The sequence below is a fragment of the Eublepharis macularius genome, chromosome 8, assembly GCF_028583425.1.
Source record: "Eublepharis macularius isolate TG4126 chromosome 8, MPM_Emac_v1.0, whole genome shotgun sequence".
Lineage (NCBI taxonomy): Eukaryota > Metazoa > Chordata > Lepidosauria > Squamata > Eublepharidae > Eublepharis > Eublepharis macularius.
In genome coordinates this window covers 143,531,646-143,541,749 of record NC_072797.1, presented here as the reverse complement: position 1 = coordinate 143,541,749, position 10,104 = coordinate 143,531,646, and the positions used below count along the sequence as shown (strand labels likewise).

General features: G+C 39.1%; 1 long non-coding RNA gene across 1 annotated transcript; it reads left to right on the top strand.

Moving 5' to 3' along the window:
- The first annotated feature begins 8,169 nt into the window (after positions 1-8,169).
- On the top strand, positions 8,170-9,816 carry LOC129334242 (uncharacterized). The gene is made up of 2 exons (XR_008597496.1): positions 8,170-8,375; positions 9,499-9,816. It is a non-coding gene; the product is annotated as an uncharacterized LOC129334242 (long non-coding RNA).
- The last annotated feature ends 288 nt before the right edge of the window (positions 9,817-10,104 follow it).

Sequence of the window (10,104 nt, the reverse complement as noted above, 5' to 3'; positions counted from 1 at the left end):
TTCATTTCCCTGCACCCCAAAGATTTCCCAGATGAGATGGATTTCTCCCAGGGCCAGCAGTTCTGGCCTTGACTAATGGGGTTTCCTCCAAGAGAATAGTGGTTGCCAGGTGAACAGCATCTCTTTTCCTGGCAGGTCTTTCAGTTCATGCGGGAAAGGCACAACCTTTGCAGGCAGCTCCATGGTCCTGCCCAAAGTGGCAGTACTTGTGCCCTGGAGGCCATGAGGAGAGGGTAAGCAAGAGACGGAGCTTGGCTGGCTGCTTGGAGGCCATGAGATCTGGCCTGCCTAGTATTTATCGAGGGAGGGTGTAAACAAAATGGTTTTCAATTTATAAGAAGGTAGAGGTATTCCACATCTTGTTGTGGCTACTTTCCCCCCCATTAAAATATGTAGTAGCCAAGCATGTAGAGCCTGTATGATGTAATGTAGTCTTCAAGGAGTGGCTGGATGAATACTTGTGGAGATGCTCTAGGCTGTTCCTGGATTGGGCAGGGGGAAGGGTTGGACTAGATGGCCTGTAAGACACCTTCCAAGTCTAGGATTCTATGATCTGAGTTCAAATCCTTGCTGGGTGACCTTGCCCCATTCTCACTCTTTCAGCCTATCCTACCTGACAGGGCTATTGTGAAGATTGAATGGGGGGAAACCTCTGAGCTCCTTGGAGGAAGGGAGGGTTAAAAATGTACTAGAAGGTATTTAAGCACCCATGCTTCTGTGGACACCCATGCTTCAGCATCTGCATTGCATACTCGGCCTTTGCCTTCCTGATACACCCAAGAGGCTTACATGGAGCTGGTGTACCACATCTGGGCCTCCCTGCCAGGTAGGCACCTCCTCTGCTCCCCCTTTGATAGACTTGACCCCCAGGGCTGAGGCTGAAACATGCAAAGGCTTTTCACAAAAAGAAGAATGTCAAAGATAAAAGACTTTTGGCCTCTCTGCTTTGTGCCTGTTGGAAAGGGGTCCTGGTAGGGGTTTCTGGGAACAGGCTTCTGAGCAGAATTGCATTGGTTATTTTGTTGATTTTTTATAATTCTTAGCTGCATACACTATGAACAAGTTGTTCTCTTGCATATCTGTCTGAGATCAACCTGTGGATTTTGCGGCTGGCTGGAGAGATAGCAAGAGAACAGAATCCTGTGGCCAAGTCTGCACATGGAGATCCTTTTCAGTCCCGTACTGGATTCTGAGACATCCACCACTTTTTTCCTGTGGCCTAGAAGCTTAGATTTTGGAGAGTATATTGAGCCAGGGCCATTCTCTGTTGGAGAACTTCGCCACAGGAAAACCTTTAATTGAAACTGCAACAGGGGACACTGAACTCGAGCCCTTTTGCATGCATAGCAGAACCTCTGCCTCTGAGCCACAGTTTCTCATGGGTGTGTGAGCCCAGAGTGTTTTTCATCATGGGCTTTTCATTTTGAAATTATGTGCCTCCTGCATTTCCATCCATGACAGAAATCACAGTGGCTAGCAGTAATGATAATAGCAGTTACAGTACTGATCAAATCATTAGCCACTTGGCCGTAATGCATAAGCCCTGATTTGGGGGGACGTTGGCTAAGGCCCCCCAGGACTTTACAGTTACATGGCATGTGCAACTGCTCTACATGGGTGACAGCATAGTTTTAGGGAGAGACAGTGCAAGCAGGAAATCTTGATGGGAGAAGTGCTCCTGCCTCACCACCAGCCTTGCATTTAAATTACAGCAAAAGAAATGCAAGGAAGGATTTGGGGATTGTTATTTTATTTTGATTTTTAACTGTAAATGTTTTTAATCTTGTAGCACATGCTGCCTTGAACCTCAAGGGAAAGTTTCTTAATGTGCTTTAATAAATTAATTTAAGAAATTAATTAACGTATTTGTAATTATTTCAAGTGTGTGTGTGTGTGTGTGTGTGTCTTTAAATGGTTGGTGAAGAATGGGGGTAAAAGAGAAGGATGAGTGAGTGATATGATTGGCTGATGACTGAGAGTGTGGGTGGAGTGAACTGATGTATCAGTTACTGAGTGGAGAGAAAAGATTCAGTCTGAGCAAAGCAGGCAACTTGTGTGGACGCCTGAAAGGATTCTTGTTTAGTTCAGTTAGGCAAATCTGTGTGAAGCCTGAACTGTGTATGTTTGTAAAAGAACATACAGTCAGGGCAAGAGAGGCAAACTGTGTGTGTGCCTGAGAGAAGATCTGAGTGACTGTGAGCAGAACCACAAGTGACAAAAGGCACAGATTGGACACTTGTCTTCTTCCCTCAAGTTTTGATGGGAAATGTAGGCATCCTGGTCTCGCAGCTTCGCTCTCTGACTGCTGTCCAATGGACTTTTCAACTGTCACTTGTCCAACATTCCGCCAAGCTGCCTACATTTCCCATCAAAACTTGAGGGAAGCAGACAAGTGTCCAATCTCTGCCTTTTGTCACTTGTGGTTCTGCTCTGTGTCTATGAAAAGTAACTTTAAGAACAAATAACACTCTTTTGAAACCATCAAGCTTAAGAAATAATATGAGACCCTGGCAATTGAAAAAGGGAAAAATGAGTTATAGGGAAGGTAACAGAAGAAGGAACAGAAATAATGGACCACCAAGGTATAAAAAGAGCTTTTTATAAATATTATGCAAAATTATTCCAAAAGAAAATGACAGATTTAGACAAAATAGAAGCATGGTTGTTGTGGGTTTTCCGGGCTGTATTGCCGTGGTCTTGGCATTGTAGTTCCTGACGTTTCGCCAGCAGCTGTGGCTGACATCTTCAGAGGTGTAGCACCAAAAGATAGAGATCTCTCAGTGTCACAGACTGTGACACTGAGAGATCTCTATCTTTTGGTGCTACACCTCTGAAGATGCCAGCCACAGCTGCTGGCGAAACGTCAGGAACTACAATGCCAAGACCACGGCAATACAGCCCGGAAAACCCACAACAACCATCGTTCTCCGGCCGTGAAAGCCTTCGACAATACAAAATAGAAGCATATTTGGAAAGAGCAAAACTACCAAAGATTTCCAAGACAATGAGAGAGATTTTGAATGTTCCAGTAACAGAAGGAGAAATTTTAGATGCTATAGAATCAACTAAAATAGGGAAAGCACAGGGTCCGGATGGAATTTCAGCAAAATTTTATAAAGTAATGAAAAAAAACTTGGTGCAGCCTCTACAAAAGTTGATGAATGAAATTATTAAGAAGAAAAATCTCCCGAAGACCTGGAATGAAGCAAATATCTCACTGATTCCAAGAGTCACAAGATTTATTAAATGTTAAGTTACAGGCCGATATCTTTATTAAACAATGACTATAAAATTTTTGCAAGAATTATAGCGGAAAGGCTTAAGAAATTTTTAATGGAATTTGTAGGGGAGGAGCAGGCCGAATTTTTACTGAATAGACAAATTAGGGATAACCCGAGAGTGGTGTTGGATGCCATTGAATATTATGATAAACATCCAGAAAAAGAAGTAGGCCAAATTTGTCATGGTTGGGAAGGATTGCAGCAGTTAAGATGAATGTGTTACCAAGAGTAATGTTTTTGCTACAGACAATACCAATCATCAGCGACTCTAAGCAATTTGAAAAATGGCAGAGGAAAATATCAGACTTTGTATGGGCAGGCAAGAAGCCTCGAGTGAAAATGAAAGTTTTACAAGATGCAAAAGAAAGAGGCGGAATGCAACTGCCCAATCTAAGACTTTACCATGACGCAATTTGCTTGGTGTGGTTGAAAGAGTGGATGACGTTAAAGAACAAGAAACTACTAGCCCTAGAGGGACATAAAAAAATATTTGGATGGCACGCATACCTATGGCACGATAAAGTAAAGGCGAACTCGATGTTCCTGCATCACTATATACGGAGAAGTTTATATATAATCTGGAAGAAGTATAGAATCTATTTACAAGAAGGAACCCCTTTGTGGGTAGTTCCATATGAGGTGATAGATCCGAGAGCTGTTGATAATGAGCAACAATGCTTAACTTACAAAGAAATAACTAGAACTGAAGCATCTAAACTCAGAATAAAGACTCAGGAGGAACTATTACCTTATTACGATTGGTTCCAGTATAGACAGATAAGAGATTTATATAATTCGGACTCTGTAAAGGGAGGTATACGAACAGAGAATTCGGAACTAGAGCAGACCCTTCTTAAAGAGGACAAGAAAAGAATATCCAAGGTATACCAAGTACTGTTGAAATGGTATACTGAGGATGAAATAGTTAAAGTACAAATGGTGAAATGGGCCATAAACTTCAACAAAGAAATAACAATGGAGGCATGGGAATACTTGTGGAAGACTACAATGAAGACAACGATATGCACCAGCATTAAAGAGAACATTTACAAAATGATTTATCGTTGGTACATGACACCAAAGAAGATTGCGCTAGGGAATTTGAACACCTCTAATAAATGCTGGAAATGCAGGAAGCACGAGGGCTCCCTCTACCATATGTGGTGGACGTGTGAGGTAGCTAGGCAGTACTGGGGGGAAATAATAAGAGAAATGAGTGAGATTTTACAATTTCAAGTAAATAAGAACCCAGAACTCCTGCTACTAAACTTGGGAATGGAGGGAATTCCAGCCCATCATAGGACGTTGATATTTTACATGACGGCAGCAGCTAGACTTTTGTATGCGCAAAAATGGAAAGTACAAGAAGTGCCAACTATTGAAGATTGGATTTACAAATTGCTGTATATGGCAGAAATGGACAAAATGACAAGAAAACTGAGAAATCTGGACCCAGGACAGTTTAACACAGACTGGGAGAAGCTGAAACAATATTTGGAGAAGAAATGGGAGGTGGGAGGAGAACTGTGGCAGTTTGAGAACTATTGAAGTATAATACATTGCAGAGGGGGGTGACTTTACCGGGGGGGAGAAGAGGTAAAAGTGAATCTCTAAGCAGCTATGTTATTAGATTGATATATATAGAATAATAAATAGAATATTGATAGAAAATAATTAATCATAAGGGTTAATTATAAGGATTGACCAACCAATAATATTTTCTTTCTGATTTTGTACAATGTACCAACTGAATATGTTTATCTGAAGGTATATATGAGTCAAATTGATTGATATTATATATAGATGCATGATGGAAGGGAATAGAAATATTAATGTAAACAAATATAACTAAAACAGAAAGAAGAAGATAGAATGAATAATATACAGAGTATAAGTTAAGCTGGTTGATTTATATGAATGTATGGCTTATATAGTTTACGTTATACAGAAATATTTGAAAATGGAATTATGGGATAAATTGTTTATCCATTATGGAAAAAGGGACTCATAGTTAGGGTACAGAGTATTAAAAATAGTTAAAGAAGTATTGCTTAGAATAAAGGGAGAATATACATTTGTAAGATAGAGGTATATATAAAGAGTAAGGGAAAAGGGGAAAGGGTTGGAAAACTGTTGGAAGTCAACAAAAAAAGGGGGGAAAGGGAGGGGGTTAGAAATTGGGAAATGGGAAAATTGATTGTAATGTTTAAATATTTGATTCTAACCCAATAAAAATTTTCTCAAAAAAAAAAAACAGAAAAAGAAGTAGGCCTTTTTTTTGCTGATGCTGAGAAAGCCTTTGACAATTTGAATTGGGATTTTATGTTTTTGACGATGGAAAAGATGGAAATGGGACAAGATTTTATTAATGCAGTGAAAGCTATATATTTTGAACAAAACGCGTCATTAGTGGTAAATGGTGACCTGACAGAAAAATTTGAGGTAAGAAAAGGTACAAGACAAGGATGTCCGCTTTCACCGTTATTATTTGTCATAGTGTTGGAAATACTTTTGAGGCAAATAAGAGATGATGACAATATTAAGGGTATAAAACTCAAAGGGTTTTCTTATAAGTTCAGAGCGTTTGCAGACGATGTAATGTTTATAGTAGAAGATCCAATCCAGACATTACCAACATTGTTAGATAAAGTTAAAGAGTTTGGAGATCTGGCAGGATTTACTATTAATAGATTAAAGTCGAAATTGCTCTGCAAAAATATGACAAAAAAGAAACAAGAACAATTAATGAATGTTTCAAAGTGTGAAGTAGTTCAAAAAACAAAATACCTGGGGATAGAAGTATCAGCTAAGAATATAGAACTATTTAAAAATAATTATGAAAAACTGTGGTCACAGATAGAGATCTGTTGAAATGGAACAAATTGAATCTGTCATTGTTGGGACGTATCTCAGTTGTTAAAAATGAATGTATTACCGAGAATGATGCTTCTGTTGCAAATGATTCCAATTGTTAAAGAAATGAAGCATTCTGACAAATGGCAAAGAAGAATTTCAGATTTTATCTGGGCTGGGAGGAAACCGAGAATTAAGATGAAGGTACTGTGTGACGCAAAAGAAAGGGGAGGCTTGCAACTACCAAATTTGAGACTGTATTATGAAGCAATTTGCTTGGTCTGGTTGAAAGAATGGGTTAAATTATCTAATTTAAAATTATTAGCTTTGGAAGAGTTCAATAACTTGTTTGGTTGGCATGCGTATCTATGGTATGAGAAATATAAAATGGACGGTATGTTTCAGCATCATTTTGTGAGAAGGAATATCTTCATGATTTGGCAAAAATATAAGAAATTTCTGGGTGAAAAAAGACCTATGTGGATTGTACTGGCGGAAGTGGTGAACCCAAATATGTATTATAAAGGGGAAGACTGGTTAACTTATAAGTAGTTATTGAGTGGGGAGAAAGATACCCTTCAGATAAAAAGTAAAGATGAGTTACCATTTGAGTATGGCTGGTTACAATATAGGCAAATCAAGGATATATTTGAAACTGACAAAAGAAATGTAAGTTTCAGAATAAAAAACAGAACTAGGAGAGATTTTGTTTGGTGAAGAAGTGAAAATGATTTCTAAATTGTATAAAATTTTGCTAACATGGTATACACAGGATGAGGTAGTTAAAACACAAATGGTGAAATGGGCAATAAACTTTAATAAAGATGTTACAATGGAAAGCTGGGAATTTTTGTGGAGAAATACTTTGAAGATATCCACATGTAACAATTTGAAAGAGAATGGATATAAGATAATTTATAGATGATATTTAACACCGAAAAAATTAGCAAATGCAAACAGTGAAATGTCAAATAAATGCTGGGAATGTAAAAAATATGAGGGCTCTTTTTACCATATGTGGTGGACCTGTGAAAAGGCCAAAATGTTTTGGTCTAAGATTTATGGAGAAATGCTGTCAATTATGAAATATAATTTATTGAAGAGCCCGGAAATGTTGCTGTTAGGATTGAATATCCAAGAAGTTAACATGAAGGACAGAACTCTGTTATACTATATGACTGTTGCAGCAAGAATTTTGTATGCACAATACTGGAAACAAGAAGACATACCAGAAGTTGAGGAATGGATCCAAAAGCTGTTGTATATGGCGGAAATGGACAAATTGACAAGGAAATAGAGACCAGAATCCAAATGAATTTTTAATTGACTGGAAGAAACTTAAGGACTATGTGGAAAATAAATGGGACATGAGAGGACAACTGTGGACTTTAGATAGTTACTAAGTGATAAGAGCTATGAGAATGAACATGGACTTTACCTTTGATAATAGGGACTATAGAGTAATTAGAGATAACGATAAGAAATTAAGGGGTTTTAGTGCTGTTGGAAGTCAAAAAGGGAAAAGGGGGAGGGAGAAGGGATGGGGGGGCATATACTTTAAATATAAGGGTAAATGACTATGTATCGTATATTGTGTTGTATGTTAACCCATTCAATAAAAATCTATTTTTTAAAAAAGAAATAATATGAGACCAATACACTTATTGTATAAATAAAAAAATATTTTGTTTTTTCCCCCAACCCAGAGTATTTGTTATTCCCATATCCCATTCCTATCCTCAGGGCCATATAGTCCCACGAAGGAGCCTGATGTTTGGGCATGTAATAAAAGGGGAAATTTAAGTTATTTTGGAATATAATTCCTAGTGGGAGCAATCTACCAAGAGGGTGTAAAAGAAGAAAAGAGATAAAGGCAAAATCTAACTGAGAGAAAGAGAGGGGTTGTAACAGTATTAGTTTATTGATTTAATTTATTAAAATGTTTTATTACATAAATAAGCAGATGTCGAGCTAACAAGGAATAATCACAGCAAATAAATAGCAAAGCCAGGAGCTACTTCCTTGGCTTTCTGGAGTCAGTTCTTCAGCTCCTCCCTGTTTTCCTTCCCTGGGTCAGGGTTCCCATGGAGCTTTCTGTTTTGTGTGGCAGGAGTCAGCCCCAGCGGTGATTTCATTGCTGTTTTCTGCAGAGAGACAGAAGCCGATCATCAGCAGTCGATGTCCTTCCTGTGCCAGGTCTGCTACAACATGGCCTTCATCTTTGCGTACAGCATGTGACAGGTGAGAGCCCGATCCATGTGAAATCCTGAGGAACCAGGGGTTCTGGACACTGCAAACAGGGTGGAAAGTTCAGTGGTTGCCTCCTTGACATTTATCAACTGCAGAACTGGTGATTCTGGTTCCAGTAACTGGTATAGAATAAAGACATGTCCATTAAACTTGGGCATTCAGGTTTGCTTTCCCCCCCATTTTTATTATTAATTCCAGAAGGGCCATTTTCAGGATTGAGGGTTTTTTAATTGTATAGTTTTGTTTCTTTCGTTACTGATTCACTTTCATAACTGGTTTCAGTGGAAGATACCCCTTCCCTTTTCTCAGGTCTGTACCTTTATGGTTTCCCATCCAAATTGGATAAAACTTGGAGTGATTGTAGTATTTCCTGAGGACACCCACACTGCCGTATTTCAGACAGATAGAATAAAGCCCTCTTCACTTTTGAGCCAACGAAAGACAACCGTGTTAAAACAGGGTTGTACATACCTGTAACTATTGTTCACCGAGTTCTTCTGTGCTGACACACAGGTGCAGGCCAGCCACCAGAACATTCTTAACTGCTTTCTTGAGCTCCAAAGAGGCTGTTGCTCACGAGCTTATAGCAACCGTTTCCTGCCCAAACGGTTACATGCACTAATGGCAAGCAATGGCCCCTTCCCTCAGTTCTCCTATGCCACCGCAACCCATCATGAGAGCTAATATTGGAGTTCACAGCAGGGTAGGAGGGGATGTGTGTCAGCACAGAAGAATTCAATGAACAATAGTTATAGGTATGTACAACCCTGTTTTCATCATCGTTCTTCTGTGCCTCCGCACATGGGAGAGTACCAAGCTAAAGATGCTGAGGAGGCAGGGTGAAACTCCAACTCAACTTTATTAAACATAACTTCAAATATGACAGCAATTAATGTCAAAGGTAAACAAGTTCTCATGCAAACACATAACAGAAAGTGAGCAATGAGAGCAAGAGGCTCCACAACTAACTCCCCAACAGGGTATCCTCCCCAAACGAATAGTCAATACCGTTGAATACAACACTAGCTTATCTCATGAACCATTGCAGTGCCATAAACCATTTTGCATAAAATCTCCAATTGCATTAATTAATTTAGTGCTTTTTTTTTTTAAGGAAAATAAGGATTGAAGAACAGCTCTGGCTACTGCAATATCTTGATTTGCATTGATATCCATAGCATAATGCTTCACGAATGTGTCAGCAGAAGACCACGTTGCTGCTTTGCAAATGTTAACAATTGGAACACCCCTGAGCAAGGCAGATGACGCTTCCTGAGACCTTGTAGAACGAGCCTTAAGAAGCAATGGACATTTTATTCCAGCCATTGCATACACCTTAACAATGGCCGAAACAATCCATTGGGACACTGTCTGCAGAGATGCTTTTTTGCCCTTGTCTTTGTCCCCAAAACAAATAAACTGATGCAGACTATTATGGAAGCCCTTTGTCCTATCTAAATAAAAGGCTAAAGCCCTTCTAAGATCTGAAGTGTGAAGAACTTTTCCTCCCTTAGTCTCTGTGTTAGGAAAAAACATGGGTAATGTAATATCCTGTGCAAGATGAAAAGCAGTTACTACTTTTGGTAGAAATTGAAGGCATGGTTGTAAAACCACCTTGTTAGCATGAAATTTCAAGAAGGGAGGGTCAGCCTGAAGGGCTGCTAACTCACTCACTCTCCTGGCTGAAGTTACAGCCACCAAAAAAGCAACCATATATGAC